Below are 18,332 nucleotides of genomic sequence, written 5' to 3' on the forward strand. Positions count from 1 at the left end.
ATATATGGTGTAGCCCACTCTGCAAAGGAATTCAAGTTCTTTATCTCATTAATTGTAAACATAGTTACAGAAATCATATTAATATCTGTGTTACATTGGTAAAGAAACTGAAGCTTAGGCAAGGTAAGATACACATTCATTACAATGATTCCAAAGTCAAGTGGTGAATTTAGTATTTGATTCCTTTTCTCCCTTAATTTCATAATTTTCATACTGTTCACGGTGTTCTCAAGGCAAGAATGCTGAAGTGGTTTATTTTCTTGGGCTCCAAAATCACTACAGATGGTGACTGTAACCATGAAATTAAAAGATGCCTGCTCCTTGGAAGAGAAGCTATGACAAAGCTAGACAGCGTATTAAAAAGCAGAGGCATTACTTCGCCAACAAAGGTCCGTCCAGTCAAAGCTATGGTTTTCCAGCAGTCATATATGGATGTGAGAGCTGCTCAGTGAAGAAGGCTTAGCACTAAAGAATTGATGCTTTTGAATTGTGGTGTCGGAGAAGACTCTTGAGAGCCTCTTGGACTACAAAGAGATCAAACCAGTCAATCCTAAAGGAAATCAATGCTGAATATTCATTAGAAGGACCGATACTGAAGCTGCAATACTTTGGTCACCTGATGTGAAGAGACGGCTCATTGAAAAGACCCTGATGCTGGGAAAGATTGAAGGCAGGAGTAGGGGATGACAGAGGACGAGATGGTTGGATGGCATCACCAGATCGATGGACACGATTTTGAGCAAGTTCTGGGAGCTGGTGATGGACAGGGAAGTCTGGCGTGCTGCAGTCCATGGGATCGCAAACAGTTGGACACAACTGAGCAATTAAACAACAACTCCCTTAATTTCACTCACTGATAATGTCAAAATACCCAATAAATATGACATATTCACAAACACTATGTATCTATTAGGCTATGGGATTTTTAACTGTTCATATGTTTTTAAAATACAAGTTTTTGAATGTCCTACCTATCTGAATTTTTTCCAACCTCTACCTTAGTTAAAATCCAAACAGGATCAATTTTTTTCTTTTAAATACTTTTTTAGACATATAGATTGATCTTGACAAATATAGAGATGCAGATAGGTGATATAAATATAACTAGAAAAAAGCAGATTGCACTACTAATAAATCCCTTTGATTAATTATGTATAAACAGAAAAAAATGGAGCAATAATGTATAAGACTAGAAAAGAATAAGCAATAAGTTAGAGTATTAGCAGGAGCACTATAGGAATTAATATATTAACTAAGGGATGCAGTATTTAGGGAACAAGATGTAACTGAGTGAGGCAATTTAGTTTTAAATAATAATTTGAGTGATAACCAATTTAATGTCCCAGGTGAAAACATTTTAGGCATAAGATTGGTTGCTCTCTGGAAGGCAGCTATGCTTACCACTATACCACCAACGCCTGCTTGATTGGTTGCTTTCTGAACTGAATCTTAGATCACATAAAATACAAACCTCTGTATTTCAAGATTCCAAAAATTTCCAACATCTGAAAACACATCAACTCTTCATGTCCAAGTAGCTATTTTTATTCAATATTTGCTATCATGGACGTAACCCAAATGATATTAAGTACTATTTGATAGTTGAGAAAGATTTTAACATCACTAATTACAGCTCTAATCCAGTTATTCTATTTAAATGAAAGGTGTGTATACCTTTTATGATGACATTTGTTTATGAAAATAAGAGCAGAGTGAAAGTGAAAACTGTTAGGGTGCTGCAGTCCAAGTCCTGTAGGAAACTAGAACATGTTAGAGAGTATAATGCAGAGCTTAAAAATTCAACTTGTGCAAGATATCCAAAACCAGTCTCACAGCAGAGAACTATAGATCTAGATGCCAGCAAAATAGTTAATTAAAATAAACTGGCTGTATGTTTAATCACATCTAAGTTCTTCCAAAAACTGCTTTTTTTTTTTCTATTTTCAAGATAATTTCCTAGATCCATTCTTTTTTTTTTAAATTGGAGTATAGTTGCTTTACTATGTTGTATTACTTTCTACTGTATAGCAAAGTGAATCAGTTGTATGTTATATATATTCCGTCTTTTTTAGATATCCTTTCCATTTAAGTCACCACAGACCACTGAGTAGACATATGCGCTTCCTAGTTATCTATCTTATGGATTCTTTACTATCGGGAAATTTTACAAAACCTGAAAGCTGAGTGTTTTAAGGAGTATGATGTTGTTGTTTAACCATTAAGTTGTGTCCGACTCTTTGCAAGCCCATGAACTGTAGCCCACCAGGCTTCTCTGTCCATGAGATTTTCCAGGCAAGACTACTGGAGTGGGTTGCCGTTTTCTTCTTCGGAGGATCTTCCTGACCCAGGGATAGAACCTGTGTCTCCTGCATTAGCGAGCTCCTAACGAATATACTGTTCATCAAATTTGTGTGAGTTGCTAAGCGTGTCTCCTGAATGCTGCAGCACTCAGCCTGGATTACAAGTGGAAATCACTGGGTTAGCAGTTGTACTGATGGTGAGTGATAATGGTAAAGGTCGAAATACTGATACTTGTAACTATATTCTACGAGCCAAGCACTGTTCTAAAATCTTAACATTTCTTAATTAATGTTGCCCTTGCAAACAACCCTATGATATATGAACTCTAGTATTTTTATTCGTTTGAAGAAACTGAAGCATACATAATGAATAATTTGTCTAGTTCTCACCACTTGTTAGTGAAAGAACTGGGTTTCAAATCTTGCTTCTCAAGATCCTAATCTCTTCTGCTTTGAAACAAATAATACATATATCTTACATTTGGAATATGAATTGCTATAAATTTATTTTTTAAAATATATTTTATACCTTCAACTGGGCTCAGTTCCATCAATAATTATGCATTGTAGGGGCAGGTCTGGGCTTCCTTGGTGGCTCAGTGGTAAAGAATCTGCCTGCAATGCAGGAGACACAGGAGACACGGGTTTGATCCTTGAGTTGGGAAGTTCTCCAGAGGAGGGCATGGCAACCCACTCTAGTATTCTTGCCTGGAGAATCCCATGGACAGAGAAGCCTGGTGGGCTACAGCCCATAGAGTCACAAAGAGTCGGACACAACAAGCGACTGAGCATGCACAAACAGGGACATGCCCAATAAAATATATATATATATTTGTGCTGATCCACAAATCACTACCAACATTTTTCTGACCATCAGTATATTTTTATTAGTCATGTAGTCTAATAAAGAGGCAAAATCTCTAGTTACATAATCAGGTAAAGCTCATTCATGTGGTCACCTTGATGTTATTAACATAATATACAGATAACTTTACAAATTTGTAATTATGATGAATTATGTTAGCATTTGGGGGACTGAGTAAACTTTTTTTTTCTCCTAGAACAAGTCTTCTGTGTTAGCAGAACAATATTTTTGCCACATCATTTGATTCTATTTGCTATGATTTTATTTAGATTTTTCTTCTTTTATAGTAATTTTTTATCATGAACTTATTATATGGCATTATCAGATTTTGGTATCAAGTGTATTTTAGTTTTATAATATGATTTAAAACATCCTTATTTTCTGTAATAAAAATATATGTTCTTTAAAATCAGGTAGAACTCATATATGACGATTCTGATTCTAGTGTTTTCTTTTTTCTTTTATAATAGAGATCTTTAATCACCTTTATATACCCCTATGAAATAACTGAAATTTTTTGTTTGCTACTTGTTCTAGGGTTTAACATTATGTTAATTCACATCTTCCCTAGAAAAATCATCCATTTTTTTAGTGTTTCAAATTTGCTGCTATAGAGTTGCAAGTAGCACTAATTTGCTTTTTCAGTGTCTCTTTGCATGCATAATGTTATTTAGCTCTTTTAAAACATTTTTAAAAATTGAGGAATATTCATTCATCCTTACCAATGATCTGAAAACAGTTTGAAAAAATTCAGCCTGTCAGTCTAAGTAACATATGAGTAGATAGAATTAGAATGTTTAATATATTCTTAAATGTAATTTAGTAGATGTAATGACATCTATTTAAAAACAACTGCAAATATTTCAAAATGTAAAGAAATATTATTTCAGGAAAAATTAAAAACTTAAGTGTATCATTACACACTGTTGTTACTTAACATTGCATTGGAGTTTTCAGTGAGAACAATAAAGTAAACATTTGGAACACACAGGAAATAATAGTTAGCTATCTTTGAATTGACCAAATGATAATATATGTAGAAAACACAACAGAACTTGTCAAACGCATTTTTTATCTATCTGTATATTTATCCACCTATATATCAATGAGTGAATATTTTACAATGGAAATTGCAAAGCATTCTAATCATAACATGGACAATTATAAAATAAGTAATATTGCATTTAACAAGAATGGCATTCAATTTACATCAAGAATATAAGACTCTATTTCAAGGAACTTAGAAGAAGAAATGAGTTAAATGGAAAGATAATACTCTCTTAGGTTCTAAGACCCAAAACACAACTTTGAAGAGCCAATTCTAATATAATAAAATTATAAATACATCAGAATTTCCAAAATTATTTTAATGCAATTCCTAATTTATCTAAGCCAAATGGGTTATTTTTTTGCTGTGAAATGATTTAAAGGTCATATAGAAAAACTTTCCAAGAAAAGCACAGAAATGTATAAACATGGAAACTATGTGTGTGAACTTACTTATTTACTATAAAAACAAATATTAGAGCTATGAAAATTAAATTGACATGGTATTAGCCTAGAAGTACAGGGAAAAATTAAGATTTCAAGAATAGATTATGTGTACAAGACAGTAATCCATGTTAAGGAGATCATTTTAATTTAGTCAGGAAAGGAATAATTATTATTATGACATAATTGGCTATGTGTACAGAAGAAAATAGAATCAGCACCTGTACCAGATAGAAATGTTTTTGGACACAAATACAGAAAAACCTCACTGGTAGCTGTTAATCTGAATCATGTAGCAAAAAATTTAATGTCAGTAGTACAGGCTGAAGTAGATGCTTTAGGATGTCATAGAAACACAGTCTCCTAGCTTTCTTTTCTTCCAAGTTTGCTAAGGAAATTTACATGAGTATATTCATGGCTACAGAATGGCTACTGCAACTCTAGGCATCCAGGCAAGATAAGGAGGGGAGCACACAAAACTATAAAAGTCTTTGCCCCAGCTAGGTCTTGCCATTTTTGTAAAGGTAGCTGTGCCTTCTTAGTTGTATGCCTGAATCTGTTTGGTCAGAAGTTGAGTTTTCTGGTTTCAAGGAAAGCTGCTAAAATATTCTATACCGAGCTTTTCAGCCACTATTATGAAAATAAGCCTTGAGGAAAGCAGCTGAGCAAGGAAGATGACTAAGAAAACTTTCAGACTCTGAAACTAGTAATATCACTAATTTATCTCAAGGTCAAAATAATATAGTCCAGATATGAAGTGAAAGTGAAAGTCACTCAGTTGTGTCTGACTCTTTGCGACCCCATGGACTCTACAGTCCATGGAATTCTCCAGGCCAGAATACTGAAGTGGGTAGTCTTTCCCTTCTCCAGGAGATCTTCCCAACCCAAGGATCAAACCCAGGTCTCCCGCATTGCAGGTGGATTCTTTACCAGCTGAGCCACAAGGAAAGCCCAAGAATACTGGAGTGAGTAGCCTGTCTCTTCTCCAGTGGATCTTCTCAAGCTCAAAATAATATATTCCAGACATACTAAGTATTTAAATGTAAATTATGGAAACCTATGGGCTTCCCTGGTGGCTCAGTGAGACCCGGGTTCAATCCCCGGGTTGGGAAGATTCCCTGGAGAAGGAAATGGCCACCCACTCCAGTGTTCTTACCTGGAGAACTCCTTGGACAGAGGAGCCTGACAGGCTACAGTCCATGGGGTTGCAAAGAATTGGACACAACTGAGTGACTAACATTTTCACATTTTTTTTCATAGAAACCTATAACAAATCTAACTGGTGATATGAACCATCTAGATTTGGAAAGTAATTCTAAATCAAAAGCTAGAGGCTAAGGAAGAAAATCTTATCAGACAATATAATAGTTAAAACATTGTAATTCATAGAAAATGTCATCACATTATATTGAAAACAAAAATTTAATGAAACTGGAGGTCAAAATTTATATTCAAAATATACTCAGAATAGCACCATTATCTTTTGAGAATAAAATAAGAATTCATCAGAGAAGTAAGAAACAAATATATAAATTACAAAAAAGTAAAAATGTTTTCCCTTCACTACCCTTAGCCACCAATGTAATTTTCTTTCTGTCGCCTTCCTTCATCTCTTAATGAAGGTGTCTGGAATAAATGTGGCCATGCCATTTACATTTATCCACTTCTAACTCAGGAAATGGCAACCCCCTCCAGTATTCTTGCCTGGAAAATCCTACGAACAGAGGAGCTTGGTGGGCTACAGTCCACAGGGTCACAAAGAGTCGGACACGACTGAGCTTGCACACTCACTCACTTCTAACTCTAAATTTCATTCACCCAATTCAGTTTCCATATCACTCTACCTTTAACTGCTCTTTCAAAGATAACCACTGACCTGCCATGACATGTGCATGTTAAATCACTTCAGATGCGTTCAAGTCTTTGTAACCCTATGGACTGTGTAGCCTGCCAGGCTTCTCTGTCCATGAAATTCTCAAGGCAAGAATATTGGATTGGGTTGCCATGCCCTCCTCCAGGGGATCTGCCCAACCCAGGGATTGAACCCGTGTCTCCTTAGGCTCCTGCACAGGCAAGCAGGTTCTTTACTACTGAGCCGCCTGGGAAGAAAGAATAATATGCTGCTTTAATTACCTAACTGTATGACCTTCCTATAAAAAGATGTAGCCCATAAGAGCAGGAAATATTTCCATCTTATTTTCTGTTGCATTCTCAGCATCTAGCTGTACACTCAATGTGTGCATGCATGCTAAATCACTTCAGTTATGTTCAACTCTTTGGGACCCTATAGACCATAGCCCACCAGGCTCCTCTGTCCATGGGATTCTCCAGGCAAGAATACCACAATGGGTAGCCATGCCTTCCTCCAGGGGATCTTCCCAACTCAGGGATAGAACCTGCATCTCTTATGTCTCTTGCATTGGCAGGTAGGTTCTTTGCCACCAGCACCACCTGGGAAGCCCTAGTTACTCAATAATATCAGTTAAATGAAGTTCCATAATTTAATGAACTCATGAACTGATCTGACCTGATTGTTGGTATGACCTCAATGGCCAGTCTTTGACTTCATGATCTCTGTTCTAATCTCCATTAATCTATTCTAGTGACTCACAACTTGGCAATAACATAGCAGACATTTAAGGGGGGAAAAAAAGAGACATGAATTTAACTGCTTGTACTGTAAAAAAAATTAACCAGAAAAGTATTGGGTAATTTCTGATGGATCAGGTTTCCACTGAGAGAATAAAAATCCCCACTGCTCAAGAAATCCTGACCAATATTGCTAATTGTGAGTAATAAAGACATTTCTATCAAAAGGAAGGAGATGAGGACATATTCTGCTATAAACAAGCAAAGAAGGGCTAGTGAATGGATTCCTCAATAAATCTTTTGTGTGTTCTCTGGAGATTCCCCTCTGATTGAGGTCAAATTAACAATTCGGGAGAAGCAAAACTTCCCAAGATGCAAAGGAGGAGCTCCAGCTGAGATTATATTTTGGAATTTTGGCCAGAAGGAATCTATGTTTGTTTTATTAAACTTAGCAGAAGTATTTCAAATTCTCAAATATATTTCTACCTGTTTTCCCCTAAATCCTAATACTTGTCCATTACTGTGATTTTTCTTCCTATTTACATATCCTCTCTACTGACTGCAATCAATAGCTCCTTCCTTCATTTCCCAAATTTCACTTCTGTCTACAGCCCTACAGGTACACAGGTCTTTGCCTTTTCATTGGCCCTGTTCATCTATTTTCCCTGGCCATGTGTACACATTACTATGCACTTTCTTGCATTCCTTTCCTGTCAACCATTTCCTTTTGAATACTGGTGAAACCATCTAATGACAAAGAATTACAGATGGAGGGAAAGGACACAAAATAAATATCGTGTTTGTTGTTGTTGTTTAGTGTCTAAGTTCTGTCTGACTCTTCTGTAATCTTGTGGACTGTTGCCCACCAGGCTCCTCTGTCCATGGGATTTTCCAGGCAAGAATACTTGAGTGGGTTGCCATTTCCTTCTCTAGGAGATCTTCCCAACCCAAGGATTGAACCCAATTCTCCTGTATTGGCATGTGACTTCTTTACCATGGAGACACCTGGGGAGCCCCAAACATCATGTTTAGGATAACATTTTTATGCCTCACACCTATCCTCAATTGCTTTGTGACATAATAATCTTAAGTGGAATTAAAAGTTTTATTGTTTGTGCTCATTTTCTTTTTCTCAAGTTTTTATTCTGTTTTAATTTTTTTCATTTATTTTTATTAGTTGGAGGCTACTTTACAATATTGTAGTGGGTTTTGCCATACATTGTTTTAATTTTTAAAAGTACCAATACTTCTGAAATAACTTAAGTATATGACTTCCCTTCCCCCTATACATTTCTCAGCCTATCTGAGAAAATACTGCTAGAAAACAGTATCTAAATACTTTAGAAAACAAGACTCTCAGAGAAGGTGTTAGAATAACTTTAGAATAATTTTATAGCTCATATGATGAAATGATCCATCAAAAGAAGACTAAGATGACCTTTTAAAAGCTTTTTTCAAAACTGTTTTAAAATATGAACATATTTAAATTATTTTTCTCAAAAAAATTCAGAAATCAAAGTTACAGTAAAAGATTTTGTGTAAGCAAAATCTGTAAGATCTGTGAAATAGTTGGAGATTCTCCTTTAAATGAACTTGATGAAAACAAAAGGAAGAGTGATGTTTCATATATTTTTATTGCACTAATCTTTTTAACAAGATTGAAGTCTATGAGGAATAATAAAAGCTGAAATATGTAAAATATACTTATGATAGAAGATGTGATATTACTGAAGGAAATGACTTTCTTGGCATTCTACCCTGTAAGCAACTTTTTCCCTTTACAGATCCATATTTTTAATATGCAAAATTATCTTGCTTTCCATTAAACTTTAATAATTCTTTGCTGTTAACATCTGTCACCAAAAAATTTAGTGGAGTTAAAATAAAAATCAAAGGTTTGTCTCATTGCTGAAGCCAATTCATGTCAGTTTTCTTTGCCTTTCAAGCATCTGAAAGTCAAGTGCACAATTTTCTTTGAATTTAGTGAAGCTTATTCTCAAATTTTATTTTGATAAATTCCCAGAGAAATCACAGAAGATAACACAGAATTACAAAAGAGTGCAAGCAGCCTCAAAGACTTCCTTAGTTGAACATACTAAGTACATGGGATAGTATTGAATATACTAAGTAATTATTTGCATCATGATAACTTTATTAATATATTTAATCTTTTAGCATATATATGATTATGAATTAGTATCATTGTTAATTATTTCTATTGGGTGGATTTATCTTTTAGAATTTATCAGCGACGTGAGAATTATCACGTGCATTTGTGTTGATATAACTCTACAAATAATACAGCATTATAAAATCTTTGGACCCCTTTGTCACTCAAACTTCTAATAGTCCAAGGAAGCATAAAATACAAAAGCGAAGACAACAGGACAGCAATCAACTAACAAAGCACTGTCTTATCACACATGTAAACTATTTCATTTGGCCTTCACAACTCATGGTATTGAAGGGGTAAGATTATGAACATACTCCTTGCCCAGTGGGGTACAGAGCATACTGTAATGAGAACACAGAGCCATATACCTTGGTTTTATTTTTAACTCAAAATTTTCTAAATAAATTACTGAAATTATAAGTGAGTCTTTGAGCAAATCACCTAACTTCTCTAGATTTGAACTTTCCCCTCTGTAAACCTAGAGGGTTGAATAAAGTCAGTGGTTTTCATAAATGGCTAGACATTTAAACCACATGAGTCTCTTTAAAAAATTAGTCAAGTACAAATCCCACCCCCAAAGATTTTGGAATAATTAATCTGGGATAAAGACCAAGTATTATTTGAAAATGCTCAGGAGGTTTTTAATACGTAGCCTGAGTTGAAAAATACAGAATTAGATGAGAGTGAAAGTGTTAGTCGCTCAATAGTGTCCGACTTTGCAACCCCATGGATTATAGCCGGGCATGCTCCTCTGTCCATGGGGATTCTTCAGGCAAGAATACCAGAGTGGGTTGCCATGTCCTCTTCCAGGGGATCTTCCCGACCCAGGAATCGAACCTGGGTCTCCTGCATTACAGCAGATTCTTTACCATCTGAGCCACTGACAAACTCACCGAATTAGATACTAATGTCTTTTCAAACTCTAAGAATATTTTTTCATACTGAAAGTTTAAAATTTTTTTTTCAACTTACATATTAAATTTAAAATAAGCCTTTTTAACCACTTCATGAGACAAAACTACAGCATAGAAAAATATAGATTGTAGTTTCTTTATGTTTGTATATATATGAGATAGTGGGTGTTCATTAAACATATTTTGATAGTCTCATGATGTATGTAAGTCAAATCATTATGCTGCATATCTTAAACTTACAAAGTGCTTTATGTCAATTATATCTCAATAAAACTAGAATAAAAGCCAAGAAACATAGATTATAAAATATACATAAGGGAAACAAAATATTTTATACATCAATATGTATTTAGTAAGTTTTACTATGTAAAGTACAATTTACTTATTTTTGATGGTTCATATCTGTCTCAGGCTGAGTGGATGCGGAGGACAATACTTGAATATAATAGCCAAACACACTACTGAGATATGTCTGTCTGCATTTAAGCACCTGAAATACTTCCATGCAAAGGACTTAAGGGGATTTTGCAAAAATGGATATCTGAATTGTCAATAAACACTTAAAAAGGCTTACCTTCACCAAAAAAAATGCAAATTAAAACCTCAATGAGATATCACTATATATCTACCAGAACACTTAAGAAAAAAAAAAAAAAAAAAGATACTGAATTAAAAATGTGGAATAACCCACTAATGTGCTACCAGTTAGCAGGTGATTTGGTACAATTTTAGCAAACTCTTTGACAGCATCTACTACAGGGGGCAAGAGGAGAAGGGGATGACAGAGGATGAGATGGCTGGATGGCATCACTGACTCGATGGACATGAGTTTGGGTAAACTCCAGGAGTTGGTGATGGACAGGGAGGCCTGGTATACTGCGATTCACGAGGTCGCAAAGAGTTGGACACGACTGAGCGACTGAACTGAACTACAGAAAAACATATGTATACAGTTCTGTCTGGACATTAGATTATATCCTATGAAATTGCCAATATTCATTCAACTGTTCATGATTCGCAAAGATGACAATTTCATATGGTTCATTTACCCAAGAGAAATGCTTCTATATACCTACTGAATGTTATTTTTAGAATGTTTTAAGTAGTCCTTTTCATAATGGTCCCACCTGGAGACTAATGAAATATTCAACAGAGTCAAGTGTGGCCTATTCATACAGTTTACCATAAACCAGTGAGAATATATGATTTACAACCATGCACAAGTATATGGATAAACCTAACAAAGATACTTTGATGAAAGAAGTCAATTGGTAAGAAACACTGTATTATTGTGATTTTATAAAGTATGAAAATAGATAAAATTAACCTATACATTAGAAGTCTGGAGACTTGTTACCTTTGTTTAGGTTGGGCAGTAACAAGGAGATCACAAGAGTATTCCTGGTGTGGGTGATAGTCTGTTTGTCCATCTGGTGCTCAGTTCAGTTTGTAAAGATTTTGTGATCTGTATATTAATATGTGCAAATTTTAACATGAATATTATGCTTCACTAGTTAAAATAATAATACTCTCCCCATGCTATGAAGGTACATTTTGAAAATAAGTTCAAAAATAGAGAAAAAGTTGGCTTAAAGTGTACAGATTATTAAGGACTGTTTATAGGAAAGCAATACTCAAAACTCCCCTGTGTTTGTGAACCAGGACACAAAGTTTTCCTCAAGAAAGTGCTAGATGCTGTAGGAATCATGATGATGATCCGGAAAGCAATAACTCAGCAATACAGATGGTCAAAAAAGACTTTCTTTTGCCCTATTTGCTACAGTTTTGACATCAAGTGATGTCTGTAAAGGCTGTTATGTTAGATATTTGCAAATGTAAATTGTAAGAACAATTAGGCAAAGCAACAATAATTCAAATGTGCTCATAAACTTCAGCGTTATGGTTTCCTTTACCCAATAAAATGAGAGTGGATTTTATCATTTTATATCTTGTGTAGAGAGCTTTTATGGCATTAGTCACCAACCTATAAAGGTCTTCTCATTTCTATGGAGGGACCTAATATAATTTTTTTTCTTACCTCTTGGCTTGCTTTGATAATCTTAGTGACACTTGAGGACATTTAATATTTTTGACTTTACTTACTTGAATGTAAATATAATTTACTTGATCCACACTTATTTCTCTTTGGTAGTTATAATCCAGTTGTTCATCTTTTTTGAGGAGAGATAATAAATATCTTTTTCTTAAAGTAATACATTATTTTTATTCAGACACAGCTGTGCATTTAGATAATTGTTCCATTTTTTCTAATTGAAATTTAGGGGCATCATTCGTTTTTTTCCTACATTTAATCCAGGTAAGGAAATACTGCTGGCAATGTGTTTATAAGTAATGATGAACATTGAAACACTACCAGAAATCCTAAAACTACAAATTGATTTAAAATAAGTATTACACTTAAAAAGGGAATTAAATTTTCTCTCAGTTAAGATCAGACTTCACATCTCAAGTCTATGCTTGAACATTGGATTCAGAACTCAGGAATGGTTGGACTTAGTTCATATTTTAAAATAGATGGCAATAAGAGATAGCAATGATAATAACTCACCTTTGCATAGCAGTTTATCGATTTGGAGGCTGAGTGTCAGAAAGCTAAGTAATTTATCCAAGATCATAAATTTAGCACATGGCCAAGCTGGGACTAAAGAACAAATTTCAAGATTGTTTGCTTAGTATTCTTTTCACTATACTCAAGCTTCATTTTCAAGACAAATTGACCAAAATATTTGTTCTAATTTAACTCAGATGAAAAAGAAAAAAAAAATCAAGTCAGGGACAGTTTGTCTAACGAGAAGTTGCACGTTTAACAAAAAGTCGGTTTGCAGAATCTCTAGGTTTTAAGTAACAATAGAAGAATGTAAAACTCAGGAAGGTAACTTGAGAGCTAGCGCCACTGAGGCATGGGTTTGTGCCTGGACTTGTTCCAAGGCTCAAGTTCTTTGGACCCTGTAACCCACATGAGTTAGAGAAACACAGGCTATTCTTAGAGAGGGAAACTTGGCACTTTAGTCATACTCCCTTAGCCAGCTGGAGTGAGAGGGAAACACCAGGACAAAAATTAAACAAGTGGGAAGTCTTGTGAGACAATCACAACAATTTAAGTTTTATGATTTTAAGGAGTATGGAGCAATCTACTGAATATATAATAATAGATGATGGTAAAAGTAATACTGCACATATACTTTTCCTTTAACTTAAAGGCTAACCCCTAAAGAGATACTATTTAGGCATATAGAATTAGCAAATATATCTATATAATTTATACCCATATTGATATACTTATCTAAAATATATATTATCAGTATCTTCCTGTATCTGGATTCTTTACCACTAGTGTCACATGGGAAGCCCTATATCTGGATAGATACATAGATACTCAAATGAAAATTTGAATAATATTCAAGACACTCATGTAAGCAGGAATGATCAAAGTATTTTTATTGACTCAAACTCCATCTGCTTCTGAGGCCTCATCACATCCCTCTGTGCTCAGTTACTTCAATTGTGTCTGACTCTGTGCAACCCTATGGACCGTAGGCCCCCAGGCTCCTCTGTCCATGGAATTCTCCAGGCAAGAATACTGGAGCAAGTTGCCATTTCCTTCTCCAGAGGATCTTCCCAACCCAGGGATTGAACACCGGTCTTTTATGTCCCTTGCATTGGCAGGTGGGTTCTTTACCATTAGCACCACCACTGAAATCTAAAGAGGATGGAGAACTTTTTTTAAATGAGCCATACAAAAAATACATTGGAGTAGTAAAACAATCATCTTTCAGATTGCTAGGACATCTGAGATGGTGGGAAATCCAGTCTTTGACAGTCAGAACTCTGCAGGGTTTACAGAGCATCTTCTCCAGTGCCACCCTCATTCTGGACTGGGTCTTCAGTCCATACTGATTACTTGGGACTCTTTTTGCCCAGGTCAGATGTTTTATGCACCAGGGTCACTTTTGAGTGTGGTTTGAAGACGTGTATGGATGCTGTTTTCCCTTACCACCCACGCAAAATTCAGTTGGTAAAGCATCTGCCTGCAATGAGGGAGACCTGGGTTCAGTTCCTGGGTTGAGAAGTTCCCCTGGAGAAGGAAATGGCAACCCATTCCAGTATTCTAGTCTGGAGAATCCCATGGACAGAGGAGCCTAGAAGGCTACAGTTCACGGCATCACAAGAGTCAGACACAACTGAGCGCTGTCTTTCTTTCTTTCCCTTACAGGACCACAAGACATTGACTTTTGAGGTCGACTAAGGGTACAAGGCTCCAGCTGGTGAGCAGAAGTGGAGGATGTGGGAGGGGAAGGGGTCATTATCTCTTGTGCCTCCTGACCCTACCAGTTTGAGGAAAATGTATCCTTTCATTTCTGTTGCCAGCATTTCATCCCCTTCTCTCTTCGGTTACTTACTAAAGCAAAACAAAACCACCCTAAAAAGTGTAGGGTTCCACAAAACAGGCAGAAACTCAGGTGTTCCGAGACAGTTTCTATACTTCATTTCACATCTCCAAACGCTGCTGAGACAGGGGCCCCTAACGGCTGGCTACCTTCGGGTGAAGGGTAGAGATATAAGAACATAGAAATGAAGAAACCCTCATGAGATTCTGAATAGATTTCTTGTCACATGTAAAGCTATAAATACACAGTGTGTTCATTTGGATTAGCAAAACCAATCTCCTATTGTGCTTAAAGAAAACTTGGCATGCATCAATAACCCAGATACTTATCCTTCTATGATTATATTGTATTTACTCTTACTGTTGTTGTTGTTAAAGTTTTATTTTGTTTGAGTTTGGTTTGGTTTCTTGTTGTTCAGTGGCTAAGTTGTGTCTGACTCTTTGAGACCCCATGGACTGCAGCTTGCCAGGCTTTCCTGTCCTTCACTACCTCCTTGATTTTCCTCAAACTAATGTCCATTGAGCCATCCAACCATCCCATCCTGTCGCCACCTTGTCCTCTTGGTTTGGTTTAGATCAGATGATTTTCTTAGCTAATGGAGGCCTGGGTTAGCACATAAGATCACTCAGGGTTTGTTTTGGGGGAGGAGAAGGACAGTAATTTATATGCATTGCTGAAAATTCTTTCTCAGAAGTTCTCTGTTTTAAGTTTCTAGAGCTCTAGGCTGTACAAACTTGAAGAAACCCTGAATCTAAGATTTTATTTGCTTCAGAAGTGGCACAGTGGCTCTATTTGCTGGCTCTGTTCTCTGGCTTCCACCAAGATGGTGGAAGGCACAACCATGATCTCTTTTGAAGGAGAGCAGTTAAATAGACCTGAATGTTTTTGGTTTGTTTCTTTAACAAAGTTAGTCACCTCTCCCCTTGGCCCCAACCACAAATTGTTTCACAATATAACTATTTCATGTCCATTCTTGTATACAGAGTTATTTTAAAACAACAAAAGCTTCTTAATAATATACCCATCTTTACCTAAGTTATAAAGTTACAAAATTGACAGTTTTCACTTAGTAACCAAACATCAGGCTTAAAACCTTGAAACTTCTTTAAAAGTTTAGAATGATTGCCTCCTGTTTTCATAGAATTGCCATCCTTTTGTTCCAAGCACAAGGTTATAGCAAGGGTGAGTCTGAGGTTAGATTGACAGGAGTCTGGTTAGTGTCCTTTGAGTTCTATTTCAGTTTATTAGCTCCTCCTTTTAATTTTAAATTTATCAATTCAGTTAGCAATTATATTTCTATATATTATATGAAAGGGAAAGTTGCTCAGTCGTGGCCAACTCTTTGTGACCCCATAAACTATATAGTCCATGGAATTCTCCAGGACAGAATACTGGAATAGGTAGCCTTTCCCTTCTCCCAGGGATCTTTCCAATCCAAGGATCAAACCCAAGGATCAAATCTGTATTGCAGGCAGATTCTTTAACAGCTGAGCCACAAGGGAAGCCCAAGATTACTGGAGTGGGTAGCCTATCCCTTCTCCGGAGGATCTTCCTGACCCTATTTTGCACAAAAGCCAGATTTTGGGGAATTTTATGGGTTGCTTCATAATTAAAAATGTAAACGAGCCTGAAATGGTAGGATGTTTTTAACCAATGAATTTTAAAATTAGTGAATTACCTCAGGGAGATATATGTTAAACTTAAGTTAAATGCTTTGGGTGAATTTATTGCAGCTATAGGAGCTGCTCAAAGAAATCTGCCAGCCTAATTCAAGGTATCTTCCATATCTAAAGATTCATAATTGGTATTTGGTTTATCCATGCCCTGCAAGTAAAGAAACTCCATTATAGCAATTTTTGATAAACAAATAATGAAGTTGTACAATGTCATTCAAATTTCTCAAAGTAAAATTTGAAGATAAATAAGAATCTTTGGAATAGGTTTAATTGTGTTTAATACTGTGGAATGGTGATTTATTTTAATGAAAATATAATTCTCCATGAAATTCACATTTAAGAGCCACTCTTTCCTTTTTGAAGTTTTCTACTTACAAAATTGAGCAGGTATTTTCCAGTTTTTCATTGCAAAAGCAGCAATGCCTTCATGAATTTAAGTGCAAATTATCACTCATGTATATTTAAAATCTGAGGTACTTCACTTAAATAAACTTCTGGCTAAATTCCATTTTCACTGTCCTGTGAATGCTAATAAGCTACTAATATGTGTTACCAGTTTCGTCACAAAATAAGTAACTTTACTTGAAAAAGAAAATTGTAATCATGCAATCGTGCCAAGGAAGAAGTTTCCTAATGGAATTAGCATCTTTAAAGTTTTGGAATCAAAGCTCTTGTTCATGTGTGCATGCTAAGTCACTTCAGTCATGTCTGACTTTTTGTGACCCCATGGACTATTGCCATCAGGCTCTTCTGTCCATGGGATTCTCCAGGCAAGAATAATGAAGTGGATTGCTATGTCCTCCAAGGGATCTTCCGAACCCAGGAATCAATCAAACCAGCATCTCTTATATCTTCTGAATTGACAGGTGAGTTCTTTACCACTGGCGCCACCTGGGAAGTTCTATTCTTGTTCATAGGAGTTTAATTATTCTGTATTACTAGATTTGTGTTGAGCAATATACTATTCCCAATCTAAAAATCTGCCTCTTACCTCTGTCCTCTATGTTATGATAACTCTTGAAATTGTGTGTCTAACAGCCCTCAGATTGGGAGAAAATAATAGCAAATGAAGCAACAGACAAAGGATTAATCTCAGAAATATACAAGCAACTCCTCCAGCTCAACTCCAGAAAAATAAATGACCCAGTCAAAAAATGGGCCAAAGAACTAAACAGACATTTCTCCAAGGAAGACATACAGATGGCAAAAAAACACATGAAAAGATGCTCAACATCACTCATTATCAGAGAAATGCAAATCAAAACCACAATGAGGTACCATTACACGCCAGTCAGGATGGCTGCTATCCAAAAGTCTACAAGCAATAAATGCTGGAGAGGGTGTGGAGAAAAGGGAACCCTCTTACACTGTTGGTGGGAATGCAAATTAGTACAGCCACTATGGAAAACAGTGTGGAGATTTCTTAAAAAGCTGGAAATAGAACTGCCATATGACCCAGCAATCCCACTTCTGGGCATACACACCGAGGAAACCAGATCTGAAAGAGACACGTGCACCCCAATGTTCATCACAGCACTGTTTATAATAGCCTGGACATGGAAGCAACCTAGATGCCCATCAGCAGACGAATGGATGAGGAAGCTGTGGTACATATACACCATGGAATATTACTCAGCCATTAAAAAATTCATTTGAATCAGTTCTAATGAGATGGATGAAACTGGAGCCCATTATACAGAGCGAAGTAAGCCAGAAAGATAAAGACCATTACAGTATACTAACACATATATATGGAATTTAGAAAGATGGTAACGATAACCCTATATGCAAAACAGAAAAAGAGACTCAGATATATAGAACAAACTTGTGGACTCTTGTGGGAGAAGGCGAGGGTGGGATGTTTCAAGAGAACAGCATCGAAACATGTATATTATCTAGGGTGAAACAGATCACC

The sequence above is a fragment of the Odocoileus virginianus genome, chromosome 27 (genome assembly GCF_023699985.2).
Source record: "Odocoileus virginianus isolate 20LAN1187 ecotype Illinois chromosome 27, Ovbor_1.2, whole genome shotgun sequence".
Classification (NCBI taxonomy): Eukaryota; Metazoa; Chordata; class Mammalia; order Artiodactyla; family Cervidae; genus Odocoileus; species Odocoileus virginianus.